Here is a 12,125-nt window from a genome sequence, read left to right as displayed (position 1 = left end):
AAATATGTAATTTCTCTGTGAAGGAGATTCTTGCATATTTATTATATCCTGATCAGACCTGAAAACATTGATAGAGTAAAGCATCTTCACTAACAATGGAAGAATTTTAGACTTCATCTACTAAAGTGCAGTAAAAATATATTCTGAACATGGGCAAACTCTCTTTTATTTAATTTCTCAAAGATCTAAAGTTATCCAAATTTGTGGACACTTTCACAGGATCAGCAAAGGGCACTTTCACAGGATCAGCCTGGTGTACAAGCCATTTTTCTGCCAAATTTTATCTCTGCTGTTAGGACAAGAGCTCTAAGTGTTTTCAGAAATGTGAGAAATGTAGGCAAATGGGACAACTGGGACACCAGCCACTCTGCCTTTCATAGCATTTTTTTAGCATGACTTGATTTGGTGAACCTTCCTAGGTCTATATTCTAAGTAGATCCAAATACAGAGATTTTAACTCAGCAAGTTTTGCAAGATATTTTATGATCAAGTACTAGGCTGGCTGATTGTACCTTCATCCAGCTAGTAAGAGCACAGGCCAGGTCACCTTAATTACCTCTCACAATGTTCTGCCTTGGAACCTCTCTCTTCCCCATTTGCAGTCTCAGCCCTGCTTCTTTTGTGATTTTTAAGATTTTTCACTCAATTTTCTTTTTTTTTTACTATTTCATATTGCAAAAGGCCCAGATAACTTTGGCTTTAGTAAAACTGGCTTGACATCTTCTCTTTTAAAATCCTGTTCCTACTTCATTGTAATTCTGCTGCATTTAAACTGTTCAGATTGAAAATGCCCATGTGCCAATAATTGTTCTACGTATTTTTAGCCAAACTAGTTTAGGTGTTTATGAGACTGGGGAAAGGGAGGATGACTATGGTACCGTGTTAAATACGTGTATTGCTCCTGTTCGTTGGAGAGCTGGAACACACTCTGCTTTGGAGGGGTTTGTTTGATGCATGGAATGGGAAAGAATGGCCATTGTGTCGGGGATGTGGGTGTGCTTTTTCGATGAAAATTCACCCAGAAGTAGCTACACAGTCAGTAAAGAGAGTAGCAGCTCAATTCATCAAAGCCCATCTGCTCCGGTCCATCCCAGCTTTTTCTTGGAAAATGAACTCTCCACATCCAGCACTCCCCCCGCAAGTGACCATCTTCAGTCCAAGACTGCAAGCACTGAGCAGGCCTTTGCCTGAAATTGAGCTTGTTTGTCAGGAATTGCCTTATCACTTGGCATTAAAAATTAATACACAGTTTTGTGATAAAGGTATAGCAATACCAATTTAACACGTTCCAGCCCATTCAGCAGCCATTGCTCTTCTTCATTCCCACTCTGCTGCTGCCTCTTTATTGAGCTGATGAGGATCTAAAATGTTGCCTCATCTTTTGTTTTTGAACGCAGATGAGTTCAGTTATGCCACTCACAGTGTGATCCCACAACTGCCATGATATTTGTTACCAAAAGTGAGGAAGCATTATGTTCCCTCCAGCCAGCCAGAGGTGTAGGAATTCTTTAACGAGTTCTGCCACAGCAGCTCCTATATCATAAAAATTATGCACTCAGATTAGGGAGTCTGTGGCCTGGACTGTCAGTGCTTTTCCAGCTGGTACCCAGGCAGCAAGGAGGAAATTGCTTGTGTCAAAGGTAGACAGGTGAAGAATGAGCTACTTAAAAAGGTACAGGTTCTGTGGAAAAATTAGCTGAGGAAAAAATATTTCCCCTGGACTTCTCAGAACGGTTCAGGAAGAACAGAATGTCATCCAGTGAGCTATCACCATCAGCGCAGGGACCTCAGGCTGAAACCATAATTTTAGTTTTTCTACTTTTGAGCACTTGAGTTTGGATTTTTTTTTTTTTTATGTAATACATATTTTTTGTTCAATTCTTTCTGTAGATATTTTGAGCTATTAATGTTTTGTGAGAAACACATAAGAAAAATTCAGCAAAAATGAAACCAAATTCAGACCAGAAGAACACCTCAGTGGTGTTGTAGGAATCACTAGACATTTACTTCATGAAAATTGTAGTCAAGTATCATGTATCAAAATAGGTAACTGCAGGTTGTTGTGTGAACAGATACTTTTAAAGTGAGAGATGCATTTACTGTAGTCAAAACGTGAGCAGCATGTTCTTCTGACTTGCTGTTCTTTTTCAGACTCTTATGTCTCCCTGACTCATCTTCTCTGTCTGTTCCTACCATTGTTTTTTAATCCATCACAAAAGTTTGCTTTTTGCAGCTACATCATGTAATACGAAAAATACCCCAAATATTGTCAGTTAGCTGTGGGGCACTTCCTCTCTGAAAGAGATTCTAAAATCCCATATTAGAACTTAAATCCTTCAACAATAGCATCATTTTTGTTTGGGAGTCCTTTTTATGGCGCATCCTCTTTTTTTATGTGGCTCATTATACATAATTTGAACATCACTTTTAAGAACTGCCATATGGTGTCAATAAATAAGTCTTTAGATGCTTTCACTTATCTTCTAAATATGGTTCAATAGTGCCTAATTAAATCAATACATGAAAAAACCCCACAATCTATACAAATCAAGCATCTTGAACTGGTTATTTTAGTATTTAGATCCTGCCTAATTAAGGACTCCTTGAAGATACATCCTTCAAGAAAGAAACCGAGGTATTTCCCCAGCCCTTAGCTTTTTACTTTATATTGCACTACACAGTTTTTATTCCATAAAAAACTGTATAGCTTATTGGTAGTTTTGTTTTTTGTATTACTACGTGTTTACTGTCTCAGCTGGGGTCCCAGCAAAAGCTTCAAGTTGCTTGCCCCCACAGCAAAAGCTGAATGGGAGATTGTAAAAGCGCTGTCCTCTTTCTTCCCTCTCCTCTACCACACCATTGTGAGGAAACATAGTGAGTTCTGCATTGCAATATTAAATTGCATATCAACTCACTATGTAAGGGAATGATGGCAATGGCTGATTGTATTGGGTCTGGCTGAGATGGAGTTAATAGTCCCCATAGCAGCCCTCATAGAGCTGTGCTCTGCATTAGTAGCTAGAAAGGTGTTGATAACACACCAGTGTTTTGGCTACTGCTGAGCAGCGCTGGCACAGCATCAAGGCTGTCTCCCCAACATTTTTGCCCCCTCCCTCAATGGCAGGCTGGGGCAGGGCAAGATCTTGGGGGGGACATAACCAGGACAGCTGACCTAAACTAACCAAACAGATATTCCATACCATATGACGTCAGCTCAGATATAAAAGCTAAGTAAAGGGAGACGGAAGGGTGGGCATTTTGTCTTCTGGAGCAACCACCACGCGTACTGAAGCCCTGCTTCCCAGGAAGTGGCCAGACATCGCCTGCTGATGGGAAGTAGAGAATAATATCATTTGTTTTTCTTTGCTTTCACGCGTGACCTTTGCTTTCACTTTATTAAACTGTCCTTATCTTGACCCACGAGCCTTTTGTTATATTTCTCCCCCTGTCCAGCTGAGAAGGGGGAGTGATAGAGCAGCTTTGGTGGGCACCTGGCACCCAGCCAGGGTCAACCCACCACAGTCCTTTTTTTGGCACCCAACGTGGGGCACGACAATGGCAGTTTTGCATTAAGCGTGCCTTAGCTAGTTATTAAGTGGCAAGCTCCTGCGCAGGTCACGGAGCTTGTTGGCTGCTTGCTTATCTCTACCTTGCTGAGTTTGGGAACATGGTAATGCAAATAATGGCTGTGTGCTTTGCCTTGGCACTGATGGTTTTTTTGTGCTGCGGGAGCTATCTTGTGGGGAAAATGAAGGAACTCAGGAGCATGCTAATACAAATAATATCTATGTGCTTTGTCCTGGCACTGATGGCTTTGCTGTGTTGTGGGAGCTATCTTGTGGAGAAGATGAGGGAACACATCTCCCTCTCCCTACCAGGCATTGATGTGAATGGTTTTATTATGCAGGCTCCTGAGGTCCTTGTTCACCCTTATGTGAGCTGTTCAATACTAATAATTAATACTGGTGGTATATTATGGGTATTGTGGAATCTGGTCTCATCCTGGTATAAGAGAAGACAAGTTTCGGGTGAGGCAATACTGAAATGTGCCCTCAAGTGACCGGTCCCTGGGTGGCAGGGTATATGGAAGGATTTGGGCAGATTCCTAGGATGGTTATCACCTCCCATAATCTGGGACTTTACACCTGAACAGGCAAGTAACCCTGGCAAACTGACGCGCCACCTGATAGAAGGGTGCCTTGCCTATCCCAATGAAAACCAGCAGCTTCTCGCACTGTACTGGGGCTTGGCCTATGCCTACCGAGCCATAGTTCAACACTCTCAGAGGACCATGGTTGAGGCAGGGACCCAGACTGCATCTGAGGACACCATGCTTGAGATAGGGACCCAAACAACAACAACCACCACAGTAATTGCCCCTAGAGTGAAAAAGAAACAATGGACAAGGAGATCAACAGGTCCATACCATCGACTAGTGAGGGAAGAAGAAGAAGAGGAAAGGCTTAATCTAGAACCTGGTCCTTCAATAAAGAAATTGGAGGAAGGAGTGAGGGAACTTAAACAGGAAGTGGAAACTACCCGGTCCCTGACGTCCTCAGAACTTCGGGACTTGCGGAAAGACTACAGCCGCCAGCCAGGTGAGCGGATCCCTGCCTGGCTGCTCCGATGCTGGGATAATGGGGCCAACAGTCAGCTACTGGAAGGCAAGGAAGCCCAACAGCTGGGATCCCTTGCTAGAAACTGGGGAATTGAAAGAGGAATTGGAAAAGAAGCAGCAATTTGCAGTCTCTGGAGCCAGCTCCTCTCAAGTGTGAGGGCAAGATATCCATTCAAGGAAGATCTTGTGAATTCCTCAGAAAAGTGGACTACCGCAGATGAAGGCATCCAGTACCTGAGAGAGTTAGCAGTGGTGGAAGTCATCTATAGTGATCTAGATGATGAGGAAGTCTCAAAAGATCCAGAGGATGTCCTGTGCACACGGGCCATGTGGAGAAAGGTGATTCAAGGTGCCCCAGCATCGTATTCTAACAGCTTGGCAGCAATGTATTGCCCAGATATGGAAACACCAACTGTGGAGAAAGTGTCATCTTGGCTCCAAAACTTTGAAGAAAATCTCCACTCCTATATAACAAAGAGCTTGTGGGTCGAGATAAGGACAGGAAAGAGATCACTCACCACTTACCGTCACGGGCAAAACAGACTCAACTTGGGGAAAATTAACTCACTTTATTACAAATCAACCAGAGTAGGGTAATGAGAAATAAAACCAAATCTCAGAACACCTTCCCTCCACCCTTCCCTTCTTCCCGGGCACAACTTCACTCCCGGATTCTCTACCAAACCCCCGCAGCAGCACAGGGGGACGGGGAATGGGGTTTACGGTCAGTTCATCACGCGTTGTTTTCTGCCGCTTCATCCTCCTCAGGGGGAGGACTCATCACACTCTTCCCTGCTCCAGCGTGGGGTCCCACCCACGGGAGACAGTCCTCCACGAACTTCTCCAATGTGGGCCCTTCCCACGGGCTGCAGTTCTTCACGAACTGCTCCAGCATGGGTCCTTTCCACGGTGTGCAGTCCTTCAGGAGCACACTGCTCCAGCGTGGGTCTCCCACGGGGTCACAAGTCCTGTCAGAAAACCTGCTCCGTGGGCTCCTCTCTCCACAGATCCGCAGGTCCTGCCAGGAGCCTGCTCCAGCGCAAGAGTTCCCATGGGGTCACAGCCTCCTTCAGGAACCCACCTGCTCCGGTGTGGGGTCCTCCACGGGCTACAGGTGGATATCTGCTCCACCATGGACCTCCATGGACTGCAGGGGGACAGCCTGCCTCACCATGGTCTTCCCCACGGGCTGCAGGGGAATCTCTGCTCCGGCGCCTGGAGCATCTCCTCCCCCTCCTTCTTCACTGACCTTGGTGTCCGCAGGGTTGTTTCTTTTACATGTTCTCACTCCTCTCTCTGGCTGCCGAATACTACCTGTCCCAACCTTTTCCTTCTTAAAAATGTTATCACAGAGGCGTTACCACTATCGCTGATTGGCTCAGCCTTGGCCGGCGGCGGGTCCGTCTTAGAGCCGGCTGGTGTTGGCTCTCTCTCGAACACAGGGGAAGCTTCCAGCAGCTTCTTACAGAAGCCACCCCTGTAACCCCCCCCCCCCCGCCCCGCTACCAAAACCTTGCCACACAAAGCCAATACACTGATTCAACTCTGTGCTCATCTCAGACATAATTTGTATCCTGATGTCTGGCACAGAAGGTATTCAGTGTAGCTCAGACCTTGGCCTTGACTTACTCTCTAGATGTTCAAAGAGCACTTTGATTTCTTGTAGTAGAGGTTAAGCAAATGTCACCTGTGTCTACCTTAACAAGGAATTAGATTTTAAATGTGTAATCAGCAGAAGATGAATTCTGTAGATCCTGGAGCCCTGCCTGGCATGCTTTACAGCTGGTAGAGGATCCATCCAATCCCCTCCTCAGTTCCCAGGAACACAACTTGTTCCTTTGACTGCTTGGAGAATACAAGCTTCCCAGCACTTTTACCTTCCAAAACATGCTGGTTTCACTTCCCTGTATTCTTGCCTTTAATATTTGTTAGACACTGTTGTATGTCTAGATAGAAAAAAAAAAATCCCATAAGCATCAAATTAAAAGCCTCTGTTTCTCTCTTTTAGACATAACTGCTCTTTCCCTGTTTTGTTCTCATGTGTCTGAGCTTTTTTTACCCTTCTCTGATCCCTCTCGAAGAACTGACTTACAAAGTTGTGTATCAGTAGTATGCTACAACCAAACCATCCTTCACCTTCCTGACAAGATAGGTTTGATCATACCAGAACTCATTCTTTCTGTGCACTCTGATATCCATTTTAAAAACTGCAATTAGTTATACAGACACTTGCTTGCTCCACATACTGTCTTTTTTTCCCATAGGCAGACATTAACATTCTAGTGAGCCCTTTTGAAAATTATTTCGGTGCAAAGGTGGGAAAAGAAAACCTAAATAACAAGTAGATTTGGCAGCTTTCATAGCCCTGCATAAATCTGCTTTGGTGCTGATATTCAGGCACAGACTGAAATGGCTACTTAAAGCAGTGATCTCCAAAGTGGGGTGCATGCGTCTCAGGGGCTGCGCAAGACAATCCATTGGGATGTGAGAAGAAAATATTTTTTAAGCATATTTTATTAGATTTAAAAAACTCCAAACTATATAGTGTTTATTTCATCTTTATGTCATTCTTTTTGATTCCTGTTTATGTTTTGTAATATGCATAATATATTAGTATAGTAGTACTTTTATATGGTTTATAAATAAATATATATAGGAGGTGCACGCTTAAAAATTTTTTACTGATAAGGTTGCAAAATCAAAAAAGTTTGGAGGAGCTGTCTTTTCAAAAATAAATTATCAGTAAACAGTTAAATGACTACAGAAGTTATATTAAAAGGTAAACTTGTTTTAGCATTTATTTTCTACAACAAAAGGAAATATTGCTCTAATACTTATTCCAAAGTCATAGTATTTATTAGAATGTTTAAAAATTTGTATTACCAAAATGTTGAGTTGAACAGAACAAGAAGTAAAACAATTGTAATATGAGGCTTTAAGGATATTTGTACCTTACACTGTTGTGTACATTATACTAAGGAAGCTCAATTCCTCTGCTTGTCATTGACTTTAATTTTTTCACTGGGCAAGTCACCTGCTTTTCTAGGCCTGTATTTTTCCGTTGGAATAGTAAGAATGATAATGTTTCATGTGAGTGTTGTGGGGATAAATCTCTGAGTACCTTACTGTGTTCAGCCATTTATGCACTGAATGAGGCAAGTGAAAAAACAACAGGAGATGATGTAATTAAAGTTTGTCAGAAGGTATAAGAAACACTGTGAATATGCAGGTGTTTTGGCATCTCCTCCCTTCTGCGTTTTTGGCATGACAACTGGGCTTTTCCATGTGTACATCCAGCCTAACCAAAATCAGTATGTTCCTTTCTCAATGTTCTCTCAGTAATTATTTTCCATGTATTAATTCAGGTATCAAAGAAGTATTTATGGCTTTTCAGTAAAATATATGGATGTTAAACCCCTTTATATTTTTCTATCATTCTCAGGGAAAAAAGCCAGGATCATCTAGTGTCTATTAGAAGATAGGGCAGCTGCCTTGGCATTGTTTTAAAAGCAAAAATAGTGTCACCCAAGATAGCTTAAAAGTTCACAAGTTTAAATGACCTCTTGTGTGAGTACACCAGTTGCAACAAGTAGAAGATACCATTCAACTTACTGGCTCATAGTGAATTAAATTCACGTCTACGTGTCTATCTATAAAGTCTGGGTAAAATAGATAAAGCATGGAAAGATCTGTAGCAACTTGGAGGAGGAAACTGTATTACCAATTAATAAACAGAGCAATAAAAGAATTCTCATTTTTTTCATCATTCAGTGTATAAGAAATAATTATGATAAGCTTTCTGTAAAATCTTAAAGAAATATAAATACAGCTTTGGTAAAGAAGCAGAATCTATTGCATTCTCTAGGAGAGTTTAGAATCAGTATTTTGTTCATTATTATATTGACTGGCGTGCAGAGTTAGTTTTCAAAAGTTCTGTTTGATTGCTGTGGAATCCTTTGCGTTGCACACTCACATTTACAGTCAAAGGTTTCACTTGAAAGGGGTGGCCACAGTTCTAACCCACATGTTCCCACAACATCGGAATGCAAAATGGATCTGGATAGTTTCAGCCATCCCAGTGCATGGGATGCTTGCCTTTGGAGAACATAGATGGAAAGGATTAAGCTTGCTCAGAGCTCCGCATCCTTATCCACTCTGTGTTCCCTTGCATTGTCCTAAAAACCTGCCTATGAAAATTTCATGAACTTAAGTTCTTCAATGATCCTTTGTCGTGGTTTAACCCCAGCCAGCAACTAAGCACCACGCAGCCGTTCACTCACTCCCCCGCCCCCAACCAGTGGGATGGGGGAGAAAATTGGGAAAAGAAGTAAAACTCGTGGGTTGAGATAAGAACGGTTTAATAGAACAGAAAAGAAGAAACTAATAATGATAATGATAACACTAATAAAGTGACAGCACTAATGATAAAAGGATTGGAATGTACAAATGATGCGCAGTGCAATTGCTCACCACCCGCCGATCGACACCCAGTTAGTCCCCAAGTGGTGATCCCCCTGCCCCCACTCCCCCCAGTTTATATACTGGACATGACGTCACATGGTATGGAATACCCCGTTGGCCAGTTTGGGTCAGCTGCCCTGGCTGTGTCCTGTGCCAACTTCTTGTGCCCCTCCAGCTTTCTCACTAGCTGGGCATGAGAAGCCGAAAAATCCTTGACTTTAGACTAAACACTATGTAGCAACAACTGAAAACATCAGTGTGTTATCAACATTCTTCTCATACTGAACTCAAAACATAGCACTGTACCAGCTACTAGGAAGAAATTAACTCTATCCCAGCTGAAACCAGGACACTTTTGTTTATGATAGCCTTGCTATCCTAATGTTTTCTAAAGCAAATTTTAACTCCTGATTTGAAAAGCTGAAACTCTGTTTTTCTTTTCTTTCCTTAAAAAAACGACACAGGACAGTGTGCCACAAGTAAATGTATTTGGAGTAAAAATGGACTAAAGAAGGACAGAGGCTTTTATTTAAGAACATTTTCTTCAATTAAGAAGAGTAGAAAAATATTCAGTTTCAGCCATTGCTAGGAAAGAGACATGCAAGAGACAGTCTGACAAAACAGAAACAACATCAGGTAGCGGTAATTCCCTGAGAGAATGATTTGAATAGAAGGGGAAGTCGAACACAAGTGAGTTGGCAGATTAATTTTGTAAATTCTTTGGGAGTTTGAAAATATTCCTGGGGAGGCAATACACTGTCTGTTTCTGAAAAAGCGGGAACAAACTGGCATCTAGGAGCTCCTTATGTCACATTCTTTTTTATAATACTCATGTAGGCTCCAAAACCATAAACTCACTCTGAATAAAATGGTTCTAGTTTGTTAGTTGCCTAGAAGAAGATAAAGGCATGATCTGAAAACACATATTGTTTGTATAGATTTCAAGGAGACTTACGACAGCCTCTGGGCAGCAATGCAATAATCAGAAATTCCTGGTAACAGTTTTAAATAGGAAATGGCATGTTTGTGGTTCAGAAGCAAGTGCTTGAACAGGGAGCAAAATCTCTACCTTGTATAACCAGTAGAACTAAAACCAAATACATGATCCAAATACACGATAACACATGATGTACGTTAGTTATGAGGCAAGTGAGAGAGAATGGTATGCAGAATTGATCTAATAATGCATGCTGTGAAATTTGCAAAAGACCAAGCAGAGTAAATGAAGTGAAAGTTCATCATTATAGGGTAGGACGGGTGAGTAGACCAATGAAAAACAAACCAATTGTAGACATAGTCTTATGTGCTCTTGCAGACTGAGTTCAAAGAGTTTAAAAAGCTGTTACCCCCTTCAGTGGACTGTATCACTCCCTCTGTAATGATTTAAGCTGATCTGCAATTTGTTTCTTCAAAGCAGAGGTGGATTACTCTTATTTCAGCAATCGCTCACTACCATGGGTAGGCTGATCTGTGGAAGCACAAGGCTGGAGCATGGTGAATGAAACTGTTCAAGTTGTCCACAGCAATATGCCTTGTATACCCTAGGTGTCTCATGATATTGGACTTTGTGGTTGACCAAGTTGAACATAAAGGATTAACATCCAGCAAGACTTAAGAGCCCTTAGGTTAAACATCCCTGAGTGGGGAAAATAGAGATAATGGAAAAGTATGAGAACAGCAAGGACCTCCAAAATGAAAGGAACCAGGTAATATGTGTACAGTTTTCAGGTAGTATCTATTTTGTTTTATAAGACTGTATTAATTACACCCAAAGAAACTATAGTGTGGATGCAGGCGAACTAGTCTAAAGGTGCCTTATTCCGATGTGGCTTATTTCCCATCTTTTATCAGAGTTGCTTGCTTACAGATGCTTATAGCAGTACATAGTAGCATCCACACTTGGAAAGTTGCACTGCTTTATGTAGACTGGTAGAGTAAGGCAGAGGAAATTTTCAGTGTAGATACACCCCTAAGGAAGTTTAAAATGCTCAACAATGAGACAGCGAGTCCAATCTAGTTTAACAATGAAGACTTTGGTATATTAGCAAAAGGTTCTTGGAGAAAATTTGCTGCTTAGTCAGTACAAAAGGTGTTTAAATGTAATACAGCTGATGAAGGTATAGCTTGGTGTGCTTCAATTAGGAGGAACCACTTCTAGGGAAGACTTGAAATCAGTAGTTGCAAAATGATGTGTGAGTAACAGAGGTGACATAGTCAGTCGCCTTCCGGAGAGGCGGAGATAAGGAAGGAAAGGCACAATCCAGTCTTCAAATGTGAAAGCATTTCCTGCTTTCTCAACAAAAGAAAAATGAACTGACCTGTTACCTTCTCAGCTACAAAAAAGGTAGCAATTAAAAATTAAATGAGGCATAAGTTAGCAAAGTGAGTTCAGAGGATATATGACATAACAAGCATAATAAAAAAAAATAATAATCTAAATTAATTTAATTTACAGTAATTCTAAAGACCAAAACACCTTGTATAGTTGACAAAGCTTTTTCTCTGATCATTATTTAATAGCTTTAAAATGATGCCTAGAAATGCCAAAGACACTAGTGGTCTTAGAATCATTGTTGCTGAAAAAATAAATGGGTAATTCCTTTCTGAAAGAACCTACAATATAGATAGGTACAACAGACAAAGTTTGGAAGAGAAGTACTGTTCAGAAAGGGGTTGTGTACAGGAATCTTTAAATATCTTGGCCAGGGTCACAGAATGACTGTGTCAAAACTAGGTATCTTTTGTCTCAGGGGACACTTTTACAATAAAATCATCCTACTATATAAAAGCATGTGATAGAAATAAGATTAATTTATAAAAGCTAGGAAAAAAAATGGACTTTATCATAGTAGGAGTGGTTTTTTGCCACTGGTTACACCTGTAAGGTCTGCCCTTAGCCCTCCCAGTTCCTCCAACCTTCTTGCAGAGTCTGTGGGAGTGCACCTCAGCCTTTTTCATGTGCTTTGTCACTTGCCCCATTGAGGAGCAGGCCCACACTCTCCTCAGCCTTTCTTCTGTTGCCAGTGTACCTATAGAAACCTTTCCT

The sequence above is a fragment of the Aquila chrysaetos genome, chromosome 3 (genome assembly GCF_900496995.4).
Source record: "Aquila chrysaetos chrysaetos chromosome 3, bAquChr1.4, whole genome shotgun sequence".
Classification (NCBI taxonomy): domain Eukaryota; kingdom Metazoa; phylum Chordata; class Aves; order Accipitriformes; family Accipitridae; genus Aquila; species Aquila chrysaetos.
The sequence above is the reverse complement of the archived record's forward strand: the minus strand, read 5'-3'. Positions refer to the sequence as shown.